The sequence below is a fragment of the Salvelinus sp. IW2-2015 genome, linkage group LG17 (assembly GCF_002910315.2).
Source record: "Salvelinus sp. IW2-2015 linkage group LG17, ASM291031v2, whole genome shotgun sequence".
NCBI classification, from domain to species: Eukaryota; Metazoa; Chordata; class Actinopteri; order Salmoniformes; family Salmonidae; genus Salvelinus; species Salvelinus sp. IW2-2015.
The window spans coordinates 6,700,239-6,725,984 of NC_036857.1; the positions used below are offsets into that span (position 1 = coordinate 6,700,239).

General features: G+C 42.4%; 1 pseudogene; it reads left to right on the forward strand.

Moving 5' to 3' along the window:
- Positions 1-19,296: 19,296 nt before the first annotated feature.
- The window catches only part of LOC139029035 (metabotropic glutamate receptor 7-like), a 134,015-nt pseudogene continuing 127,565 nt past the window's right edge, over positions 19,297-25,746 (forward strand).

Genomic DNA, 25,746 nt, shown 5'->3' on the forward strand with positions numbered 1-25,746 from the left:
TAACGAGTACGAGAGATTAATTCATGTGTTTGATGAATGGTTCGTCAGCAGGAAGCCAACCCAAGCAAAGCGCWGCCAGTGGGGGTCTGTGGGGAAAGAATACACCTGGGGCACGTAGCTGGAATAAGTAGGTCTGGCCTCAACCGTAGTGTTTAATTCCATCCTCTGTATGGTAATGAGCCATGGTAGATAAACATGTGCTGAACATCATAGTTCATTTAGAAAAGGAGAGTGTGCACATTCTGCGTGCTATGTGTAATGAACAATGTTACAAATGCATTAGATTAGAAACATTTCTATGTAGGCCTATATGATGTTGGAGGCAGAATGCCCACATTTTCTATCTTACATACTGTAAATATGTATTAAGCAATGTTACAATACACGCTGTTGAATAATGCAGTCAATCTGAAAATGTGAATATTCTACATAGTCATTTATACTCACACAAATTCAAGTTTGTAGGAAAACAGTAGTTGTGTAAGAGAGACAGATTTCGCCCTCAAAACGAATTATAAGAGGATGTAGAACTGCCAATTTCATTTTAAACAAGCCTTTGTTAAAAGCATAAAGCTGCTTCAAACCTATCCGTTGTGGAAGGAGAATAGCAATCATCGCAGAGAAGAAAAGATTAGGAAAATATTTTAATTCCAGACACTGTACTGTTTTTATTCTCTGCGTCTTGGGTTACATAGCTCACTGCCACTATTACAAGTCAGACATGAAGCTGCGTGTTTCACCTCTGGTTGGTGAAACACATATGTTCCTGTTCTAACTGGGATTGTTGAGGAKATTGTCTGTACTTCCTGTACTGTCTCTGTAAAGCTTTCATGTTTCCAAAGTCGACATCAAAACAGACAACATTACAATGGCGCCATTAAAATGACACTATCATATGATTAGACAGGGGATTAGTGGAGCTTTAGTACTTTCTCTTTTGTATAGGTGACAACAGTTGTGCCACAACCTCTAAACCCACATACACACAAGGATGATTATGAATCATTGACAAAGAACGTTAACAAATGTCCTCAATTATAATATTCTATAAACGCTTCCTGATAAAATAACTCAGACCCAGGAACACAGCTACTTAGAAGTTCAGGTAATTAACCGACACAATGCCAGGGGCGTTTGCTATCACAATCAAATGTGTGACATCGTCCCTCTCGCCGAATATCACTGCAGACACAGCAACTGCCTCCGCTTATCATTGCACCCGTTAGGGCCACATAGGTTAGTCATAGAAACAAAGGCCCAATCACTCACTAAAATAACCCCCAGAAGATTCTAGAACTGAGTGACTGGAAGGTCAGAACCTCCCGGTTGTTCCACTGTCAGTCATAATACTTTGCCACTCGTTATCGCAACAATAAATGTGGTAAAGAGGTCAATCGAACTCGACCAAAACAATGGATTTGCCATGGAAAAGCGTGGGGGAAAGATCCTAAATCTCCTCATTGCCCCCTAGCAAAATGTATCTACATTTAGGCTGTTGTTTATATGTGTATTTCACATGATGTTGAGGTCAAAATTGGAGTATAATGYGTGTATGGATGTCAACCCCAACACATGTTCATGTCATCACCAATCAACTACATTAAAGTTAAAAACAACTTTGACTACCATCAACGATTTCTGTATGTTAGCTATGCTAACCAGCTTATAAGAACTGGAGATAGCATTTAGCAGTCACTTCTAAACCTGAAAAGGGAAAGCTTCTACATGTTATGCAGCGAAAACAACGCTGCAAACAAATACTGTATATCCAATGTAAGCACATTGTGGGCCTGTTACACTACATAAACCATGACGGATTTGACGAATATCCACTTTGTTAGGACAGATTTGTTGAAAGTGCGCCAATCTGGTCAGTGGAATGTCTATGCTCCATTGAATCCTTTACTGCATCACCCTCCTTTTCCCCAATCAGGAGAGACTATTATTGCCATGGCAACAATAAAAGGAAAACAGCAAATATTTTTGTTTCTAGGTATTTTCACTGGCATGCTGTACTGTAGGTCATAATGTACCAATCAGCTGTTTTTTTGTAGTTATGGACAGGACTTGGATGAGAGGGTGCTGATCCTAAATCGGTTCTTATGGACAGAGAAACCTTTTGACTGGTGCGACAAATGAGACTGCTGAAACATTAACCCAATGTCCACTTGACTGGTCTGTGGTCACTACACATCCCATCACACTTATTGCCAGAGCTGGGGGTGTTAGCCTCAGTGTCTTGGCTGAGTTCCAAACCCAGCTCCAAACACTTACAGCCATCTAATAACTCTTGGCTGCAGACTGCCACTCCTCACCTCTCTGTCACAATGGCTGATTTGTGGGTAATGTTCAAGCACAAAATGGCTGCTGTCCATCACCCAGGTTGGTGCATCACATTGGTTGATGTAGTAGTGAAAGGTGCAGTTAAGACGCTTATCACTGAGCCACTGTTGTACCCCTACCTTCCAATGGTCTAGAGTGTTTAATCCAATACAGATGAAGGATCCTAATTTGATCACACTGTTGTGGCAGGAAATGTCCTGTACAGCAAACTGTGTATTCAAGGTTTAAAAATGTCAGACTTGTGAGAAACTGGTCAAATGAAGATTCTACACCTGTACCTCTCTGTCACATTGTGAGGCTTTGGCTGAGCACTGGGCACATGCCAGCAGACTACAAAGACATAATTGGAGAGGAGCAGGTATGACAGATGGATCACTAGGATAATTGAGAGTGTAGAGAGTCTCAATTATCATTCCTGGAGAGCACCTGCTATACTCCAGGTGTAAACAAGGAGAAGAGCTAGGAATCTGTCTTCACATACTGTGCTTACAGGTACAGCGTGCTGTGACGGAAATGCAATAGTTAAACAAGAGGTTTAAACTCAAAGTGCTTTACATTTCCTGAGGGTGACTCATTGCCTGTTAGCAGATCTGTTGTAACTCCTCTTTCATTCATACAGTGCCTTCAGAAAGGATTCAGACCCCTAGACTTTTTGCACATTTTGTTACGTTACAGCCTTATTCWAAAATGGATTAAAACATTTTTTTTTACTATTYATAAAAAATAAACAAATACTGTATTTACATAAGTATTTTGACCCTTAGCTATGAGACTCGAAATTGAGCTCAGGTACATTCTGTTTGCATTGATCATCCTTGAGATGTTTCTACAACTTTATTGGAGTCCACCTGTGGTATATTCAATTGATTGGACATGATTTGGAAAGGCACACACCTGTCCATATAAGGTCCCACAGTCGACAGTGCATGTCAGAGCAAAAACCAAGTCATGGGGTAGAAGGAATTGTCCGTAGAGCTCCGAGACAGGAATGTGTCGAGGCACAGATCTGGGGAAGGGTACCAAAACATTGACGTAACCGATTGAAACGCTATTAGCGCGTACCCGCTAACTAGCTAGCCATTTCACATCCGTTACACTGGCCGCCTGGCAAAACTGAGCAATCGGGGGAGAAGGACCTTGATCTGGGAGGTGACCAAGAACCCGATGGTCACTCTGACAGAGCTCTATTATAGAGTTCCTCTGTAGAGATGGGAGAACATTCCAGATGGACAACCATCTCTGCAACACTCCACCAATCAGGCCTTTATGGTAGAGTGGCCAGATGGAARCCACTCCTCAGTAAATGGCACATGATAGCCCACTTGGAGTTTGCCAAAAGGCACCTAAAGACTCTCAGACCATGAGAAACAAGATTCTCTGGTCTGGTTAAACCAAGATTGAACTCTTTGGCCTGAATGCCAAGCGTCACATCTGGAGGAAACCTGGCACCATACCTACAGTGAAGCATGGTGGTGGCAGCTTCATGCTGTGGGGATGTATTTCAGTGGCAGGGACTGGGACACTAGTCAGGATCGAGGCAAATGTTCCCAAGATGGCGTAGTAGTAACACGTCTTTGTCCTCGTCTTGTTGTGTCCCATGTACTGTATATATCTTTTTATATATTTTTTCTTCGCATATGTTTTTAGATTTTTCTAAACCTCAACTTCAAAATATTCTCCTGCAACCCGCCTCACCCAATGTGGTGTGGATCTGCTTTTTCAAAAGTATTTTTCTTTACTTCTGAACCGGAACCCCAACAGAAGGTAGCCAGCTAACTAGCTACTAGCTAGTAGTCATCTAACCACTGCTAGCGGTCATTAGCTAACCTATAGTTCAGAAAATTCTCGCCAGTTTGCACAACGTGATTCAAACCAGAGCATACCGGACTTGTTTTCTCTCCATATCCCCGGATTCCTACCGCAAGCTCTGAACCTTTTCACCTGGATCATCGCAGCTAGCTAGCTGCCTAGCCTGGAGCTAGCCCATGCTAGGCTCATCTCCCAGCTAGCTGAATAGGTTCATCAGCCACTCCTGGGCTGCAATACATATTTTGCCAATTGGCCTGGACCCCTTTTACTGCCGGTCCGGATACCCGCCGATCCTTCACGACTGGACTACCGACGTAATCTGCCCAGGGGGTTCATCAACTGGCTACTACGTCGCGACGTCCCCTGAATGCCCATCTGGTAGCCTCCTAGCCGCGGCCTGCTAGCTGTCTAGAGCATATAGGACTGTTAGCTGAAGAGATTCATCGGCCAATATCTTGGGCCACTATACCTATTTTGCCAATTGGACTGGGCCTCTTTACTACACGGAACCCTACTAATCCATCACAACTGGACTACCGACGTATCAGCACGAGGAGGCTATAACAGACTTCTTCTGCCACGACGTCCCTCTAATGCCCTTCTGCTAGTTTGCTAGCCGCGGCCCGCTAGCTGTCTGAATCGCCGTATCTCCAGCCAGCCTAATTACTCACTGGACTCCTATGATCACTCGGCTACGCATGCCTCTCCCTAATGTCAAWATGCCTTGTCCATTGCTGTTCTAGTTAGTGATTATTGTCTTATTTCACTGTAGAGCCTCTAGCGCTGCTCAATATGTCTTAGCTAACCCTTTAGTTCCACCTCCCATACATGCGGTGACATCACCTGGTTTAAATTATGTTTCTAGAGACAATATCTCTCTCATCATTACTCAATGCCTMGGTTTACCTCCACTGTATTCACATCCTATCATACCTTTGTCTGTACATTATGCCTTGAATCTATTCTATCGCGCCCAGAAACCTGCTCCTTTTACTCTCTGTTCCGAACGTACTAGACGACCAGTTCTTATAGCCTTCAGCCGTACCCTTATCCTACTCCTCCTCTGTTCCTCTGGTGATGTAGAGGTTAATCCAGGCACTGCAGTGCCTAGCTCCACTCCCATTCCCCAGACACTCTCATTTGCTTGACTTCTGTAACCGTAAAAGCCTTGGTTTCATGCAGGTTAACATTAGAAGCCTACTCCCTAAGTTTGTTTTATTCACTGCTTAAGCACACTCTGCCAACMCGGTTGTCCTAGCCGTGTCTGAATCCTGGCTTAGGAAGACCACCAAAACCCCAGAAATTTCCATCAAGATAGAACTGTCAAAGGGGGCGGAGTTAGCCTGCAGAGTTCTGTCTTACTATCCAGGTCTGTACCCAAACAATTCAAGCTTCTACTTTTAAAACTCCACCTTTCCAGAAACAAGTCTCTCACCGTTGCCGCTTGCTATAGACCACCCTCTGCCCCCAGCTGTGCCCTGGACACCATATGTGAATTGATTGCCCCCCATCTATCTTCAGAGCTCGTGCTGCTAGGTAACCTAAACTGGGACATGCTTAACACCCCGGCCGTCCTACAATCTAAGCTTGATACCCTCAATCTCACACAAATTATCAATGAACCTACCAGGTACAACTCCAAATCCGTAAACATGGGCACCCTCATAGATATCATCCTAACCAACTTGCCCTCCAAATACACCTCTGCTGTCTTCAACCAAGATCTCAGCGATCACTGCCTCATTGCCTGCATCCGTAATGGGTCTGCGGTCAAACGACCACAACCTCATCACTGTCAAACGCTCCCTAAAACACTTCAGCGAGCAGGCCTTTCTAATAGACCTGGCCCAGGTATCCTGGAAGGATATTGACCTCATCCCGTCAGTAGAGGATGCCTGGTTATTCTTTAAAAGTGCCTTCCTTAAATAAGCATGCCCCATTCAAAACATTTTGAACCAGGAACAGATATAGCCCTTGGTTCACTCCAGACCTGACTGCCCTTGACCAGCACAAAAACATCCTGTGGCGTACTGCATTAGCATCGAACAGCCCCCGTGATATGCAACTTTTCAGGGAGGTTAGGAACCAATATACACAGGCAGTTAGGAAAGCTAAGGCTAGCTTTTTTTGCATCYTGTAGCACAAACTCCAAAAAGTTCTGGGACACTGAAAAGTACATTGAGAATAAGARCACCTTCTCCCAGCTGCGCACTGCACTGAGACTAGGAAACACTGTCACCATCGATAAATCCAATATAATTGAGAATTTCAACAAGCATTTCTCTACAGCTGGCCATGCTTTCCACCTGGCCACCCCTACCCCGGTCAACAGCCCTGCACCTCCCACAGCAACTCGCCCAAGCCTCCCCCATTTCTCCTTCAYCCAAATGCAGTTAGCTGATGTTCTGAAAGAGCTGCARAATCAGGACCCCCTACAAATCAGCAGGGCTAGACAATCTGGACCCTCTCTTTGTAAGGTTATCTGCCAAAATTGTTGCAACCCCTATTACCACCCTGTTCAACCTCTCTTTTGTATCGTCTGAGATTCCCAAAGATTGGAAAGCTGCCGCGGTCATCCCCCTCTTCAAAGTGGGAGACACTCTAGACCCAAACTGCTACAGACCTATATCTATCCTACCCTGCCTTTCTGAGGTCTTCGAAAGCCAAGTTAACAAAAAGATTACCGACCATTTCGAATCCCACCTTACCTTCTCCGCTATGCAATCTGGTTTCAGAGATGGTCATGGGTGCACCTCAGCCACGCTCAAGGTCCTAAACGATATCATRACCGCCATCRATAAGAGACAATACTGTGCAGCCGTATTCATCGACCTGGCCAAGGCTTTCGACTCTGTCAATCACCACATTCTTATCGGCAGACTCAACAGCCTTGGTTTCTCAAATGACTGCTTCGCCTGGTTCAACTACTACTTCTCTGATTAAGTTCAGTGTGTCAAATCAGAGGGCCTGTTGTCTGGACCTCTGGCAGTCTCTATGTGGGTGCCACAGGGTTCAATTCTCGGGCCGACTCTCGTCTCTGTATACATCAACGATGTCGTTCTTGCTGCTGGTGATTCTCTGATCCACCTTTACGCAGACGACACCATTCTGTATACTTCTGGCCCTTCTTTGGACACTGTGTTGACTAACCTCCAGACGAGCTTCAATGCCATACAACTCTCCTTCCGTGGCCTCCAACTGCTCTTAAATGCAAGTAAAACTAAATGCATGCCCTTCAACCAGATCGCTGCCCGCAACTGCCCGCCCGTCAAGCATCACTACTCTGGACGGTTCTGACTTAGAATATGTGGACAACTACAAATACCTAGGTGTCTGGTTAGACTCTAAACTCTCCTTCCAGACTCAGATTAAGCATCTCCAATTCCAAAATTAAATCTAGAATTGGCTTCCTATTTCGCAACAAAGCATACTTCACTCATGCTGCCAAACATACCCTTGTAAAACTAACCATCCTACACGATCCTCGACTTCGGCGATGTCATTTACAAAATAGCCTCCACACTCTACTCACAAAATGGATGCAGTCTATCACAGTGCCATCCGTTTTGTCACCAAAGCCCATATACTACCCACCACTGTGACCTGTATGCTCTCGTTGGTTGCCCTCGCTTCATACTCGTCGCCAAACCCACTGGCTCCAGATCATCTTCAAGTCTTTGCTAGGTAAAGCCCCGCCTTATCTCAGCTCACTGTCATCATAGCAGCACCCACCCGTAGCACGCGTCCAGCAGGTATATTCACTGGTCACCCCTAAAAGAAAATTTCTCCTTTGGCCCCTTTCCTTCCAGTTCTCTGCTGCCAATGACTGGAACGAACTGCAAAAATCACTGAAGCTTGGAGACTCATATCTGCCTCACTAACTTTAAGCACCAGCTGTCAGAGCAGCTCACAGATCACTGCACCTGTACATAGCCCATCTGTAAATAGCCCATCCAACTACCTCATCCCCATACTGTATTTATTTATTTATCTTGCTCCTTTGCACCCCAGTATCTCTACTTGCACATTCATCTTCTGCACATCTATCACTCCAGTGTTTCATTGCTACATTGTAATTACTTCGCCACCATGGCCTATTTATTGCCTTACCTCCCTTATCTTACCTCATTTGCACACAATGTATATAGACTTTTTTTTCTACTGTATTATTGACTGTATGTTTGTTTATTCCATGTGTAACTCTGTGTTGTTATATGAGTCGAACTGCTTTGCTTAATCTTGGCCAGGTCGCAGTTGAGAACTTGTTCTCAACTAGCCTACCTGGTTAAATAAATGTGAAATAAAAAATAAATAAATGAAAAAGATGAATGAAGAAAAGCACAGGGAGATCCTTGATGAAAACCTGCTCCAGGGTGCTCAGGACCTCAGACTGGGGCAAATGTTCACCTTACAACAGGAAAATGATCGTAAGCACACAGCCAAGTCACTGCAGGAGTGGCTTTGGGACAAGTCTCTGAATGTCCTTGAGTGGCCCAGCCAGTGCCCGGACTTGAACCCTATCGAACAATTCTGGAGAGACCTGAAAATAGCTGTGCAGCAACACTCCCCATCTAACCTGACAAAGCTTGAGAGGATCTGCAGAGAAGAATGGGAGAAACTCCACAAATACAGGTCTGCCAAGCTTGTTGCGTCATACCCAAGAAGACATGAGGCTGTAATCAGCTGCAAAGGTATTCAACAAATTCTGAGTAAAGGGTCGAACACTTCCAGTACCAATCAAAAGTTTGGACACACCTACTCATTCAAGGGTTTTTCTTATTTTATTACTTATTCTACATTGTAGAATAATAGTGAAGACATCAAAACTATGATATACACATATGGGATCATGTAGTAACGAAAAAAGTGTTTAAACAAATCAAAATATATTTTAGATTTTAGATTCCAAATAGCCCTCCTTTGCCTTGATGACAGCTTTGCACACTCTTGGCATTCTCTCAACCAGCTTCATGAGGTAGTTCACCTGAATGCATTTCAACTAACAGGTGTGCCTTGTTAGAAATTAATTTGTGGAATTTCTTTCCTTCTTTAATGTGTTTGAGCAATCGTATGTGTTGTGACAAGGTAGGTTTGTATACAAAAGATAGCTCTATTGGTTGAAGACCAAGTCCATATTATGGCAAGAACAGCTCAAAAACAAAGAGAAATGACGTCCATCATTACTTTAAGATGTGAAGGTCAGTCAATCTGGAACATTTCAAGAACTGAAAGTACAGTCGCAACAACCATAAAGCGCTATGATTGAAAACGGCTCTCATGAGGACCACCAGAGGAATGGAAGACCCAGATGACCTTTGCTGCAGAGAATAAGTTCATTAGAGTTAAATGACTCAAATTGCAGCCCAAATAAATGCGTCACAGAGTTCAAGTAAGAGACACATCTCAACATCAACTGTTCAGATAGGAACTGCTGAATCAGGCCTTTCATTTTCAAATTGCTTCAAAGAAACCCCTACTAAAAGACACCGTTTTAATAAGAAGAGACTTGCTTGGGCCAAGAAAACATGAGCAAAATACATTAGACTGGTGGAAATCTGTCCTTTGGTTGATGAGTCCAAATGTGAGATTTTTGGTTCAACCGCTGTATCTTTGTCAGACGCGGAGTAGGTGAACAGATGATCTCCACATGTTTGGTTCCCCGTGAAGCATGGAGGAAGAGGTGGATGGTGTGGGGTGTGCTTGCTGGTGACCACTTATTAGAATTCAGCACAACTTAACCATATGGCAACCACAGCATTTTGCAGCAATATGCCATCCATCTGGTTTGCGCTTAGTGGGCTATCATTTGTTTTTCAACAGGACAATGACCCAACACATCTTCCAGGCAGTGTAGGGCTTTTTGACCAAGAAGGAGAGAGATGGAGTGTGCATCAGATGACTTGGCCTCCACAATCACCCAACCGCAATCCAATTGAGATGGTTTGGGATGAGTTGGACCGCAGAGTGAAGGGAAAGGCAGCCAACAAGTGCTCAGCATATGTGGGAACTCCTTCAAGATTGTTGGAAAAGCATCCAGGTGAAGCTGGTTGAGAGAATGCCAAGAGTGTGCAAAGCTTTCATCAAGGCAAAGGGTTGCTACTGTTTAACACTTTTTTAGTTACTACATGATTCCATATGTGTTATTTCATAGTTTTGATGTCTTCACTGTTCTACAATGTAGAATATTGTAAAAATAAAGAAAACCCTTGAATGAGTAGGTGTTGTCCAAACTTTTTTACTGGTACTTGTTAAATTACCTTTGGCAGCAATTACAGTCTCGAGTCTTCTTGGGTATGACGCTACAAGCTTGGCAGACCTGTATTTGTGGAGTTCTCCCATTCTTTGCAGATCCTCTCAAGCTCTGTCAGGTTGGATGGGGTGCATTGCTGCACAGCTATTTTCAGGTCTCTCCAGAGATGTTCGATCGGGTTCAAGTCCGGGCTCTGGCTGGGCACAGAAGGGCATTCAGTAAAAATGAAGATAAACCCTTGAATGAGTAGGTGTGTCCAAAACTTTTGACTGGTACTGTATGTAAATGTCATATTTGAGATTATTATTATTACATTCGAAAACATTTCTAAAAAACATTTTTGCTTTGTCATTATGAGGTATTGTGTGTAGATTGATAAGGGAAAACAAAACATTTAATCAATTTTAGAATAAGGCTGTATCCGAATGCACTGTTACTGTACATACAAAGTACATATAGTATAATATGACATATGAACAAGGTACAGGTAGTGGCTAAAGTCCATCCAGATCTGAAACCAGCCTGTCCCTTATGGAAAAAAAAACCACATGAATTTCACGTTTTCGCATGTGAAGTGTTCCAAAAACACTTTTTCGTGTGATCACGTGATCTTATGGGAAGTTAATGTGGCAACGTGTGTAATTTTCATGTTGTCACATTTCTTACATATGGAAACATGCGATCACATGTGAAATGTTCCCTAAACATGTTTTCACATGATTTCACATGAATTCATTGATTCATGTATTTAAAATCAAAATTGAATCAAATGTATCTGTCACATGCCTCAATAAACAGGCACATGGCCTCATTTTCCACTTAAGAAATCATGTGGTTTTTCTGTAAGGGTAACCCTTCACAACACAAGTGTATGTGGGTGTCATCCACCTGTGTCTATCCCTTAATATCTTGTTTTTCCCCTGTAAGTAGAYTGAGATAAAGCATGCAATAACAAAGCGTGAAAAGCTGTAAATATCTGGATTTTGTTCCTCAAAACAGATGGTGCATAATTAGCCACAAGGCCCAGTGACCTTCGTGGCTTTAATCTGATACTGCCCTAACATTGAAGGAACATAAACATCTAACCCAGGTTTGAATATGTATGACTCGAAACACATGATGGCGTGCACTTCGTACAAATCACTCCGACATTCTGGGAGGTCTGGAAGGAAACCCAGGCCCGTTCATTTGTGCCTGGGATTGAGAAGCTTTCCAGGTTAATTAATTTGACAGACGGACCCCATTGTGCTCACTGCCAGCCAAAAAGCCAACCGTATTGGCTGCTGTCCTGAAGGGTGACTTTTTATTGTTCTTTGATTCATGCTTGTTCAAAGGACCACACAGGTCTGCAACCTGTAATTGACTTGAAGAAGTGGGGCTCACACCTTTAAGAGGACATGTTATTGACACTGGTGTAGCAGATAGATTTTGATAGATTTCAACAGACAATATTGGAATCACCATGGTCACAACCATAAACTGTCAAATCCATCTGGCTGATAGAATATGAATTTTGGTTCAAATATGTTACATTTAATTAGGTTTTAGAGTCATAGAGCAACTGATGAGAAGCTAAATTGCTACTGTGTATACCACTGGATTAAGAAGAACATCATTACTTATGTCAACTCTGTAAAACATCAACTCCATCAGACTGTTATCTAATGTCAACTCTGTAAAACATCAACTCCATCAGACTGTTATCTAATGTCAACTNTCCATCAGACTGTTATCTAATGTCAACTCTGTAAAACATCAACTCCATCAGACTGTTATCTAATGTCAACTCTGTAAAACATCAACTCCATCAGATTGTTATCTAATGTCAAGTCTGTCAGAGTGTTGAAACATCTGATAGAATGGTTATGTTGTTATTGGGGATTTTTTTATTAATAATTTCCCCTATTTTACAAAATATTGAACTTTTATTTTTAGAGGCAGATATATCTCTGTTTCGAGAATCCACTACATCAGTGGCTTGTCAACTCCATCACTGATGGCTAACCCCCTTTTTTTGGGGTCAATGTTCTGAATAAATATTTGAATCACTGCTCTATGCTTAAACAGTTAAAGCTTTTTCTATGCTAGACCTATGGGATAAGGTTTGCGGGAAAAAATATTGTCCCATCTTTTAAGAATCCCTGAGCTCTAAAACAACATGTTCTCTCAGCCTAATGGCAAAATGTGTGAAATAGCATGAGATTACCTATAAAACTGCACATTTTGGAAGTAACAATGGTTAATGTTGTTGAAATTCAAAACACCCTGACAGTTGGTTATTGACAGCTCAGGCCTCTTTTAGGAAGCCATTTCGGAATAGGAGTCATACGTGTGGTGTGTGGTGTGTGTGTGTGTGTGTGTGTGTGTGTGTGTGTGTGTGTGTGTGTGTGTGTGTGTGTGTGTGTGTGTGTGTGTGTGTGTGTGTGTGTGTGTGTGTGTGTGTGTGTGTGTGTGTGTGTGTGTGTGTGTGTGTGTGTGTGTGTGTGTGTGTGTGTATGTAATCATGTATACATTATAATGTACATAGCCTTTTCCCATGGCAGATACAATGCCTCATCACATGGTAACTTGTACTTCGCCCCCTGTTCCTGGTGAAATTGAATTTAACCATGAGTGCATGTCTGTGTTTGAGATTAAGTGTGCATGCATTGGTGTGTGTGTGAGAGAGGGAAGGAGAGAGGATCCAAACTGAAGTGCAATCTCAGTCTAAATCACAGAGGGTTCCCAGGGGAAGGGGCCCTCTTCCTGGGGTTAGTCAGTGAATTAAATCACTGTGCAGGACACATTTTTCAAAAGTAACCTTTCCGTTGACAGTGTAAGTGCGAGTCTGGATCCATCCACACGGTCCAAGAAGTGGAATTAGTGTCGTGCATAGACTGCAGTCTCCCAGGTTGTCATTTGTAGGGGCTGTTGCTGCATTTCTCACAGCCCTGTCTGTGTCAGTGTATTCATACTAGAAGAGACCATCTGCCTCTCTTCCCTCTAGTCTCCTCCCTCTCTTCCCTGCTTCAGATCTCCCCAGCAGGCTGTCCTTAACTCTGGTCTGGGTTGAATGGTGTTGCTTTGATAAATACAGATAGCGTTCTCTCACAACTACAGTAGACAATCTCTTGCTTTGTTGGAAGGGATACCAAAGACACATCCTATAGCTATGAGCAGGTGCTGGATATGAAAGTAAAACATTTTGCGGGTGATCTTGTCTTTTATTCCATARCAGCAGTCACAAGGATGCATTTAAACCATTGGGTAATGGCAGGTGAAGTTGGATTACTCCTGGACCACAGCTATATTCTGCTGTTTAGAGTTGAGCCTGATTTTTATATTGAATTCTGCTTCTGCCACCAATGCAGCTAACTGAGATAAATTCTAAACATGACAGAGTTGGGGTTGAATTAATCTCTATTGGAGCTAAATTAATTGGAAATGTGTCTGTTCATGCCTGTAACGTCAAAAGGCCATGTTTCAATTACAGCTACATGATAATACCCTTTAATCTCTTAATTGAGCAGAATTGAGACGTGGCCAAAAATTGACATAATATACAACTCTGAACCTAACCATTACATTCAGCAACTCTGAGATCAATAATGCATTGATAGTTAAAGGGTAAATTGCATTTGTAGTTTGAAAGCATATAATAATGCCAGTGTCACCATTGTTGATGAGCACAGTACCTCGTTTGCTAGTGAGATGACAGAAAAACACATCAATTATTTCCAGTAGGTATCTTGATGCTAATTTGCGAATGAAGGGAGATTAAGATGAGAATGCTACAGTACAGTATGTGTGGACTAAGTACTTACTCAATAACCGTTGAGTGTCAAACTTCCTAAATATTGGGTTGGTTTCTAAGGCATAGATTTAATAAAGCTAAAAGTAATCCCAATTCTGGTTTAGTTGATTAAAAATAATAACATTTGAGATTTTCAACACACAATTGAATGGTTAAAGCTGCAATCAGGAGTTGAAACAATAACAAAGCGTTTTCCTCAACCCTGTTTCGGTAAAAAGCTGAGGGACGGGGCTGGAGAAATGTGACCACTCTCAAAGGACTGACCATCCATGATATCAAAATAGTAGTTTTAACCATGTTTTGAGGCTAGTGTTTACATTGTTTACAAACATTGGAGTAAATTAAGCTAATATGTTGGGTTCTGAAGGGGTACAAAATCTGATGGACCCTCTCTTTCGAACATTATCTGCCGAAATTGTTGCAACCCCTATTACTAGCCTGTTCAACCTCTCTCTTTCATATCGTCTGAGATTCCCAAAGATTGGAAAGCTGCCGCGGTCATCCCCCTTTTCAAAGGGGTAGACACTCTAGACCCAAACTGCTACAGACCTATATCTATCCTACCCTGCCTTTTTAAGGTCTTTGAAAGCCAAGTTAACAAACAGATCACCGACCATTTCGAATCCCACCGTACCTTCTCTGCTATGCAATCTGGTTTCCGAGCTGGTCATGGGTGCACCTCAGCCACGCTCAATGTCCTAAACGATATCATAACCGACATCGATAAGAGACATTACTGTGCAGCTGTATTCATCAACCTGGCCAAGGCTTTCGACTCTGTCAATCACCACATTCTTATCGGCAGACTCAACAGCCTTGGTTTCTCAAATGACTGCCTCGCCTGGTTCACCAACTACTTCTCAGACAGAGTTCAGTGTGTCAAATCAGAGGGCCTGTTGTCCGGTCCTCTGGCAGTGTCTATGGGGGTGCCACAGGGTTCAATTCTCGGGCCGACTCTCGTCTGTGTATACATCAATGATGTCGCTCTTGCTGCTGGTGATTCTCTGATCCACCTCTACGCAGACAACACCATTCTGTATACTTCTGGCCCTTCTTTGGACACTGTGTTGACTAACCTCCAAACGAGCTTCAATGCCATACAACTCTTCTTCCGTGGCCTCCTACTGCTCTTAAATACAAGTAAAACTAAACGCATGCTCTTCAACCGATCGCTGCCCACACCTGCCGGCCCGTCAAGCATCACTACTCTGGACGGTTCTGACTTAGAATATGTGGACAACTACAAATACCTAGGTGTCTGGTTAGACTCTAAACTCTCCTTCCAGACTCAGATTAAGCATCTCCAATCCAAAATTAAATCTAGAATTGGCTTCCTATTTCGCAACAAAGCATCCTTCAGTCATGCTGCCAAACATACCCTTGTAAAACTAACTATCCTACCGATCCTTGACTTCGGCCCTGTCATTTACAAAATAGCCTCGAACACTCTACTCAGAAGATTGGATGCAGTCGATCACAGTGCCATCCGTTTTGTCACCAAAGCCCCATATACTACCCACCACTGTGACCTGTATGCTCTCGTTGGCTGGCCCTCGCTTCATATTTGTCGCCAAACCCACTGGCTCCAGGTCATCTATAAGTCTTTGCTAGATAAAGCCACACCTTATCTCAGCTCACTGGTCATCACAGCAGCACCCACCCGTAGCACGCGCTCCAGCAGGTATATTTCACTGGTCACCCCCAAAGCCAATTCCTCCTTTGGCCGCCTTTCCTTCCAGTTCTTTGCTGCCAATGACTGGAACGAACTGCAAAAATCACAGATGCTCGAGACTCATATATCCCTCACTAACTTTAAGCACCAGCTGTCAGAGCAGCTCACAGATCACTGCACCTGTACATAGCCCATCTGTAAATAGCCCATCCAACTACCTCATCATCATACTGTTATTTATTTATTTATTTTGCTCCTTTGTACCTCAGTATCTCTACTTACACATTCATCTTCTGCACATCTATCACTCCAGTGTTTAATTGTTATATTGCAATTATTTCGCCACTATAGCCTATTTATTGCCTATAGCCTATTTATTGCACACATGTATATAGACTTTTTTCTATTGTATTATTGACTGTATGTTTGTTTAGTCCATGTGTAACTCTGTGTTGTTGTTTGTGTCACACTGCTTTGCTTTATCTTGGCCAGGTCGCAGTTGTAAATGAGAACTTGCTCTCAACTAGCCTAACTGGTTAAATAAAGGTGAAGAAAAAAAATGTTGAGGCATTTATAAATTATTTTCTTCAACAATCAATGGGTACATATCATCCATTTATAAGTCCACAATGTATGTAGCAACTGCAGAATGCCCCTTTAAAATGTTTTCAACAGCATTTTCAACAGCACTGATTATTATTTTAAGCCAGGTGTCAGAGTCTAGGTGATGTGGGTAAGGCGGAGTCAGGCGCAGGACACAGAGATGAGTAATAATAGTAACTTTACTCAAAAATAATCTTCCAACAAGGAGAACGAAATTCCAGAATCACATAAACGAGACAACTGACAACAATAAACACGCACAAAACCCTGATGGCTCCAGAGGGTTAAATAGGGAAATAATTCAAACGCAATGGGAACCAGGTGTATACAATACAGACAAAACAAATGGAAATAGAAATGTAGATCGGTGGAGGCTAGAAAGCCGGTGACGTCGACCGCTGAACGCCGCCTGAACAAGGAGAGGCACCAACTTTGGAGGAAGTCGTGACACCAGGTCCATGAAACAGAATTATTATACTATTGATTAAAATAGCAATTTAGTCAGGTTGAGAATTATGGCCCCCTGAATGAGACATCAGCTCCTCTAAGTAATGCTAATTTAACCATTCTCGTTTTTCTTTAAAATGCAATGATAAATATGAAAATAAAAGCTTCCAAATGAAACAAACCTCTCTGTAATGGTTTAAACCATTTCTTTCTACATGGCTACACAAACCATATCCCTGTCCATGAATGGTATACATTATACTCAGTAGTGCTGAATGTCGGCCTCAGCTGAGCTTCCTTAATTTAACGCAWWGATTTCCCTTTGTACTTCCTCATTTTTGCAATTTGTTTGCCATGCATCCTTGATTAAAAAATAGCCTTTATTCCAATGCATTAGATTTATCATTGTTACATTTTGTCAGTCATCTGTTTAGAGCGCTCATTGCTTTGTTTTCAGGTGCACGCTGGGACACAAGAAGTAGACCATTTATTTAGCTTTACTATTTTCAATCAATATGTGTTTTCTTTCCTGGATCAGCTGATGATGGTCGACAATATCACTAGACCACTAGCCTACAGCTAGACACAAGATCCAGGATTCAGAACATTGAACTTAAACCCTGTAGGAATCCTGGATCTTGGATATCTAGGGAAATGCACCAAGTTCAATGTTCTAATTAAATTGTTAATCCATTTAATAATACATGTAAATAATGTAAGGAAATAAATATAGTGTTTTATGACCCAGGATCTATGAAGACTCCAATCATATAATGTTCACAATGCCTTTATCAATGATTTGTCTGTTTATAAACGGTGGTTGTGTGATGACAGCATATAACTGTTAACATTGATATCTTAATGGCGCTTTCAATACAATTGGGACCTCGAGTTTATTTGACTCGAGGTCCCAATTGTATTGAAATTGTATTCCTTTGATTTCCTTTGATTTTCAGTTCGGAAAGTCAGAGTCAGCGATTTCCGAGTTCCAAGTTGTTTTGAATGCGGCATAAGCAGCTTTATCTGAAGCTTGAGTGTATTCATGTGTGTAAAACTGCCTCGGCTGAGAGGGTAGGCTACCGGCAGTGGTGTAGACCTACCCTCTTAGAATGCATTGAAAGTATAGAGAGCGTTACTTTTTTCACTGCGACCGGCAATCGGAGTTTACCCACGTATTTTTATGTTTTTACCACATTAGGCTACCACACTATATCACCAGCTATCGGTAGGCCTATTTGAAGTTCATGGTAATACACATTGTAGCCTAGGCTAGTAAAATAAGGTTGATTAGGTTGACCAATGCCGTTTTTTTCTGAGACAGTTTCAGCCCCATTTCATGTGTCCGGACATTCCAGGCTACAAAAAGGTACATTTGTCAGCAAGGCGCAATCGCCGAATGTAATTAGGCACACTTTTTGGTGTTTTATAACAGTTGTTCATTTCCATTAATAAAATGGAGCAAGTGCACATGCAGTGAGTGCACTGTTTGGATGCTGGAATTATTTTGGTGTGGACGAACATGCACAGGTAGCCTACTTTTTGAAGTGATTTGTTTGACAATCAGATAATAAAAGGTAATTATTTTTGTATTGTTATCGTTTAAATGACATCTTTACTATTAGGCCAGTAAAAATGTATCGTGGCACACAATAGAGAGACCCCCCCCCCCCATGTCACGGTGTAATTCGCACTCTGAATTTAGTCCAAGGATATAGGCTTAATCTATGTACGTGAAAGCAGCCGCTAGAGTTTAAATGGTTTCGGTGCTGATAGCTTTTAGGTGGTAGGCTATAGGATATTCTAACCCAGGGTGTAGTTATGCCTCACTACCGGTGTCACAGCATGGGGGGGATGGCAAAGAAGAATTAGAAAGTGTCTTGTGGAGAAGGGGTTGCCAGGGCGACCAGTTGGCACCCTTCAAAAATGTCTGTGTTCAATGCTCTGTCTCTCTGACATTTCCTTTGCAGGGGGGTAGGCCTTCATGTTTGGTAGGCTAACATGTAGTGTGCTCTGAGTAATAAATGTCGGATACATCAAAATATCTGAGTTCTTGTTTTAAATTGTACAAATAGGCCGCTTATTATAAAATAAGCCTATATCTTAGAATAGTTGACATTGTAGGCTAATCACGCGGTTGGGTCGACTTCCTGAAACGTCTACATAATCAGCACTGTCAAATGATTTACAAAATCTCCCAGATGAGCTGAATATTATCGTGTCCATTTGAGATATTTTTTAAGCAAATGTATAATTAGGTGGGTGGAGTGTGTGAGTGCGTGTGTGTAATGAGAGGGAGAGTGAATGGAGAGTGGAGAAAGGGAGGGAGACGAGAGGGGAGGGAGAAAAAGAGAGAGATTTTGGATTTCAACGGACCCCCGAACGACTGCGTGATGTACAAAGGGCTGCTCCTTTGCTCAGTGCGCACCGATGACGATAATGTGAAGAAGGCAAAATAACGAAGGAGCTTACACGCAATCAGAGGGATATAATAAAAACTGTGGTTTACAATGTTAGCCTTGACTGAGAAATGTAAAGACGAAGCACTGACAGAGAGGAGTTGACACACTTTCCCAAACCTCGAAAATATGACTTTCTACAGGTAATCGTAATCGCTGGAAACCTTGTTGAGAAGTGATTCACCTCGGGGGGTTTCAAGCAGCTTGAATGACGTCTCATGGAAAGCGGGTGAAAACTAATCGTGCATGTTGAGTCCATCTGTGAGTCATTAATTTGTCTTACGTGTAGGCTATATGATTTTTTGGGGCGGAGGAGAAGGAAATAAAGAAGTAGAGATTGTTTGCATTTTCGTCCAGTTCGAAGGGTCTGAATGCCCACCAACGGTAGGCGTTTCATTTGGGGAGATATTTTGTGATTATATGGACTCCGGGTCGACCGACACGCAGCAGGCAGATCGTAGCGGACACGCCAGATCCGTCATTGCGCTCATGTGAAGTTTGGTTCTGCGAAAAGGATGTCACCCAGTTCTGCTGGATCTAAAATCAAAGAGCATTTTTAAAGGCTGTTTGATCTGTTCGGTATTTTAATTCTGTGAAAGATATATTAGGATTATTCTCAGTTTTGATCGGATCCCTTTTTCTTTTACTGTGAACTGACTGATCTAGGTGTTGCTTTAAGTGATAGCCTACAGTCATGCATATTTTTTGTGGCAGTGGGGACCCATGCGTAAACTATTTAATTAATGTTTTCTCAGACAAATGGATGTCAATTACCTCATTTCACTGAGCGCTTTGAATCCCTGTCAGTTTTTTTCTTCTATTCAACAAGCTAAGCGAGCACTGGTAATCAAGCGATGGGCGCAGTTTGCCTGAGTAGGAACCGAATGCGTCTCGATTTTTTTAATGCAGCTTGTTGAATCTCCTCCTAGGTAATAGGAATGGGCTCTTATTGACAAACTTTACAGCCATTTGGGTGGTAACAGGCGGTTTACAGCCTCCCTTTCCCTAAAACTAACTCAGCCGTCGGAGCATCATGGCTCGTTACGGTTTCGGACTGAAACAGAACCYTCGCTTTCTATGGAGAGTGTTATGTTTGATGAGAACGTTGTTGGATTTCGCGCTGTCGCAGGAAGTTTACGCACCCCATTCTATCAAGATTGAGGGACATTTGACCCTGGGTGGTCTCTTCCCGGTGCACACCAGAGGGACCGACGGCGTGCCTTGTGGAGATATCAAAAAGGAGAACGGGATCCATCGGCTTGAGGCCATGCTGTATGCTCTGGATCAAATCAACCTCGACGATCAACTTTTACCCAACATCACCCTAGGCGCCCGGGTGCTAGACACTTGTTCGAGAGATACATATGCGCTGGAACAATCATTAACTTTCGTTCAGGCTTTGATACAGAAGGACACTTCGGATGTGAGGTGCACCAATGGAGAACCGCCGTTGTTCGTCAAGCCGGAGAAAGTGGTTGGAGTCATTGGCGCCTCGGCAAGTTCTGTATCGATTATGGTCGCCAACATTTTGCGCCTCTTTCAGGTGAGTTAACCTCTGAAAATTCCCCCATACTGTATGCCTATATTTAAAACAACATGTGTAAGCTAGTCCTATTTTATTATGTGTCTTATGTGTTTTAATTTACAGCCTATCTACAGTATTTGTTGGCCTCATTGCATTATGAGAAAAGGTTGAGAGACAGTTTGAGTGGGCTGTTGCGCTTCCCTAGTGGTGCTGAAAGAACAGCTCCTGCTGCCCCCCAGCTGGGTAGTGCTAGGGCAAAAAACAAAACGTGCACCTGGGGGGCAGGGGGCCACAGGAACGAGTTTGCGAAATTCTGCTCTATCCCTCCATCTCCTTCAATCTCCCTTTCCCTTTCTTCAAGGTGGATTAAATGTTGCCTGGCTGGCAACCCAGTCTGAAAGATCTGATAGAATGGTTGTTTTTATTGGGGATTTTAAAATTAATCCTTTTACATATTTTACAAATGTTTGGATTAAACTTTTATTTTTGAGGCAAAAATATGTCTGTTTTGAGTGTCTGTTGTCAGCTACGTCAGTGGCTTGTCAGCTCTGTCACTGATGGCTAACCCTCCGAAGATCAATCTTTTTGTCAATCAAAAATAAAAACAAATCACTGTATTGCAAAATATGCTTAATAAACAATTGAAGTATTTGCTGACCTAAAGGGTAATATTTGCTATATAAATGTTTTATGTTCTAAATCTAGAAAGAAAATGCCAAAATGCAAAAAATATTCATAGAACAATTAATAGTGCTGTAAAACAAAGAAAAAATGGGTTTGGAGATTTGTATAAAAAATGTAATAATGTAATGTTATAATTAAACATTAAAGGCCTTTAAACACTTGTTGGCCAATAAATGTATAAGTTAAATGCTTTTTATGGTGTCTGAGAGAGTTGACATAAATCCAGTTAGTTGCATGTTATATACAGTGCCAGTCAAAAATGTGGACACACATACTCATTCAAGGGATTTTCTTTATTTTTACTATTTCTACATTGTAGAATAATAGTGAAGACATCACAACTATGAAATAACACATATGGAATCATGTGGTAACCAAAAAAAGTGTTAAACAAATCTAAATATATTTTAATATTTGAGATTCTTCAAAGTAGCCACCCTTTGCCTTGATGACAGCTTTGCACACTCTTGGCATTCTCTCAACCAGCTTCACCTGGAATGCTATTCCAACAGTCTTGAAGGAGTTCCCCCATATTCTGAGCACTTGCTGGCCGCTTTTCCTTCACTCTGCAGCTCAACTCATCCCAAACATCTCAATTGGGTTGAGGTCAGGTGATTGTGGAGGCCAGGTCATCTGATGTAGCACTCCACCACTCTCCTTCTTGGTCAAATAGCCCTTACACAGCCTGGAGGTGTTTTGGGTCATTGTCCTGTTGAAAAACAAATGACAGTCCCACTAAGTGCAAACCAGATGTGATGGCGTATCACTGCAGAATGCTGTGGCAGCCATGCTGGTTAAGTGTGCCTTGAATTCTAAATAAATCACAGACAGTGTCACCAGCAAAGCACCCCCACACCATCACATCTCCTCCTCCATGCTTCATGGTGGGAACCACACATGCAGAGATCATCCGTTCACCTACTCTGCGTCTCACAAAGACACGGCGGTTGGAACCAAAAATCTCAAATTTGGACTCATCAGACCATAGGACAGATTTCCACCAGTCTAAAGACTGCTTGTGCCATTGCTTGTGTTTCTTGGTCCAAGCAAGTCTCTTCTTATTATTGGTGTTCTTTAGTAATGGTTTCTTTGCAGCAATTCGACCATGAAGGCCTGAATCACGCAGTCTCCTCTGAACAGTTGATGTTGAGATGTGTCTTTTACTTGAACTGTGTGAAGCATTTATTTGGACTGCAATTTCTGAGGCTGATAACTCTAATGAACTTATCCTCTTCAGCAGAGGTAACTCTGGGTCTTCCATTACTCTGGCGGTCCTCATGAGAGCCAGTTTCATCATAGGGCTTGATGATCTTTGCGACTACACTTGAAGAAACTTTCAAAGATCTTGAAATGTTCCAGATTGACTGACCTTCACGTCTTAAAGTAATGATGGACTGTCATTTCTCTTTGCTTATTTGAGCTGTTCTTGCCATAATATGGACTTGGTATTTTACCAAATAGGGCTATCTTCTATATATCACCCCTACCTTGTCACAACACAACTGATTGGCTCCAATGCATTAAGGAAAGAAATTCCACAAATTAACTTTTAACAAGGGACACCTGTTAATTGAAATGCATTCCGGGTAAATACCTCATGAAGCTGGTTGAGAGAATGCCAAGAGTGTGCAAAGCTGTCATCAAGGCAAAGGATGGCTACTTTGAAGAATCTCAAATATAAAACATTTTGATTTGTTTGACACTGTTTTGGGTAACTACATGATTCCATATGTGTTGTTTCATAGTTTTGATATCTTCACAATCATTCTACAATGTAGAATATAGTAAAAATTCAGAAACACATTGGAATGAGTAGGTGTGTTCGAGCTTTTGACTGGTACTGTATATGCTCTCTTTTTAGCTAGTTCTTTGTCGAATTTTGAGCCGGAGTCATACAAAATCATGTGTTTCTCCACTCCGACGATTAATCCACAGATATAAAGGGAAAGATCATTTGTTTTAAGTTAGCAATCTTTAATTCATCTCACCTAGTTTGTCTTTCAAGCATCCACATGGATTTGTATCTTCCTGATATCGAATAAGGGAATTTGCAGTGCATGGAGCGTCTCAAATAGAACCATGTTCTATTTTAATGCTTGGCTACGCARACGCTCGGTCACATACAGTACACGAGCGGTGTGGGTGAAATGATTGAATAACATGTATGTGTACATTTATTTTGCAATGCTCGCATACACAATGTAGCCGGTGAGGTTTGCATGTCTGACTAACATGCTGACTAGACCGGGCACAGGCGTTCGTCTGCGTGCGCCAATTCGCACATGTTATCTTTGCAAAATAACTATTTTGGATGCAGCAGTTGTTAGCTAGAATGCTAACACTCATTGATATAAACTCAGCAAAAAAGAAACGTCCCTTTTTCAGGAACCTGTCTTTCAAAGATAATTCATAAAAATCCAACTGACGTCACAGATCTTCATTGTAAAGGGTTTAAACACTGTTTCCCATGCTTGTTCAATGAACCATAAACAATGAATGAACATGCACTTGTGGAACGGTCGTTCAGAAACTAACAGCTTACAGACGGTAGGCAATTAAGGTCACAGTTATGAAAACTTAGGACACTAAAGAGGCCTTTCTACTGACTCTAAAAAACACCAAAAGAAGGATGCCCAGGGTCCCTGCTTATCTGCGTGAACGTGCCTTAGGCATGGTGCAAGGAGGCATGAGGACTGCAGATGTGGCCAGGGCAATAAATAGCAATGTCTGTAATGTGAGACGCCTAAGACAGCGCTACAGGGAGACAGGACGGACAGCTGATCGTCCTCGCAGTGGCAGGCCACGTGTAACAACACCTGCACAGGATCGGTACATCCGACCATCACACCTGCGGGACAGGTACAGGATGGCAACAACAACTGCCCGAGTTACACCAGGAACGCACAATCCCTCCATCAGTGCTCAGACTGTCCGCAATAGGCGGAGAGAGGCTGGACTGAGTGCTTGTAGGCCAGTTGTAAGGCAGGTCCTAACCAGACATCACCGGCAACAACGTCGCCTATGGGCACAAACCCACCGTCACTGGACCAGACAGGACTGGCAAAAAGTGCTCTTCACTAACGAGTTGCGGTTTTGTTTCACCAGGGGTGATGGTCCGATTCGCGTTTATCGTGGAAGGAATGAGCGTTACACCGAGGCCTGTACTCTGGAACGGGATCAATTTGGAGGTGGAGGGTCCGTCATGGTCTGGGGTGGTGTGTCACAGCATCATCGGACTGAGCTTGTTGTCATTGCAGGCTATCTCAACGCTGTGCGTTACAGGGAAGACATCCTCCTCCCTCATGTGGTACCCTTCCTGCAGGCTCACCCTGACATGACCCTCCAGCATGACAATGCCACCAGCCATACTGHTYGTTCTGTGCGTGATTTCCTGCAAGACAGGAATGTCAGTGTTCTGCCATGGCCAGCGAAGAGCCCGGATCTCAATCCCATTGAGCACGTCTGGGACCTGTTGGATYGGAGGGTGAGGGCTAGGGCCATTCCCCCCAGAAATGTCTGGGAACTTGCAGGTGCCTTGGTGGAAGAGTGGGGTAACATCTCACAGCAAGAACTGGCAAATCTGGTKCAGTCCATGAGGMSRMRMYAGACACTTGACTGTTACTTTTGATTTTGACTCCCCCTTTTTTTCAGGGACAATTATTCAATTTCTGTTAGTCACATGTCTGTGGAACTTGTTCAGTTTATGTCTCAGTTGTTGAATCTTGTTATGTTCATACAAATATTTACACATGTTAAGTTTGCTGAAAATAAACACAGTTGACAGTGAGAGGACATTTCTTTTTTTGCTGAGTTTAGGTTGTAGCAAAAGCTAGCCAAAGAGCCATTTTACTGGTTGACGTTAAAGTGTTTTTTTCTTAGTAAAATGCAGTTGATTTGCGATGACACAAACATTACATTAAGCAGAACATTCATAGGAGCCTTAAAATCCAATTATAATCCAATAGTAGTGTGAAATGCACTCATAAACAATATGTAAATAGAGGCTTTTTTTTGCTGGCATTCTATAAGAACTCCCCCTTGTTCTGCCACTTACTTGCGCACATTGCCCTCATGCGGCAATGTTTGCAAACACAGAAAGGGGTCTTTAGGCAACTCAGTTATGATTATTTTTATATGCATATTTTTGTGGAACAGTTTCATTTC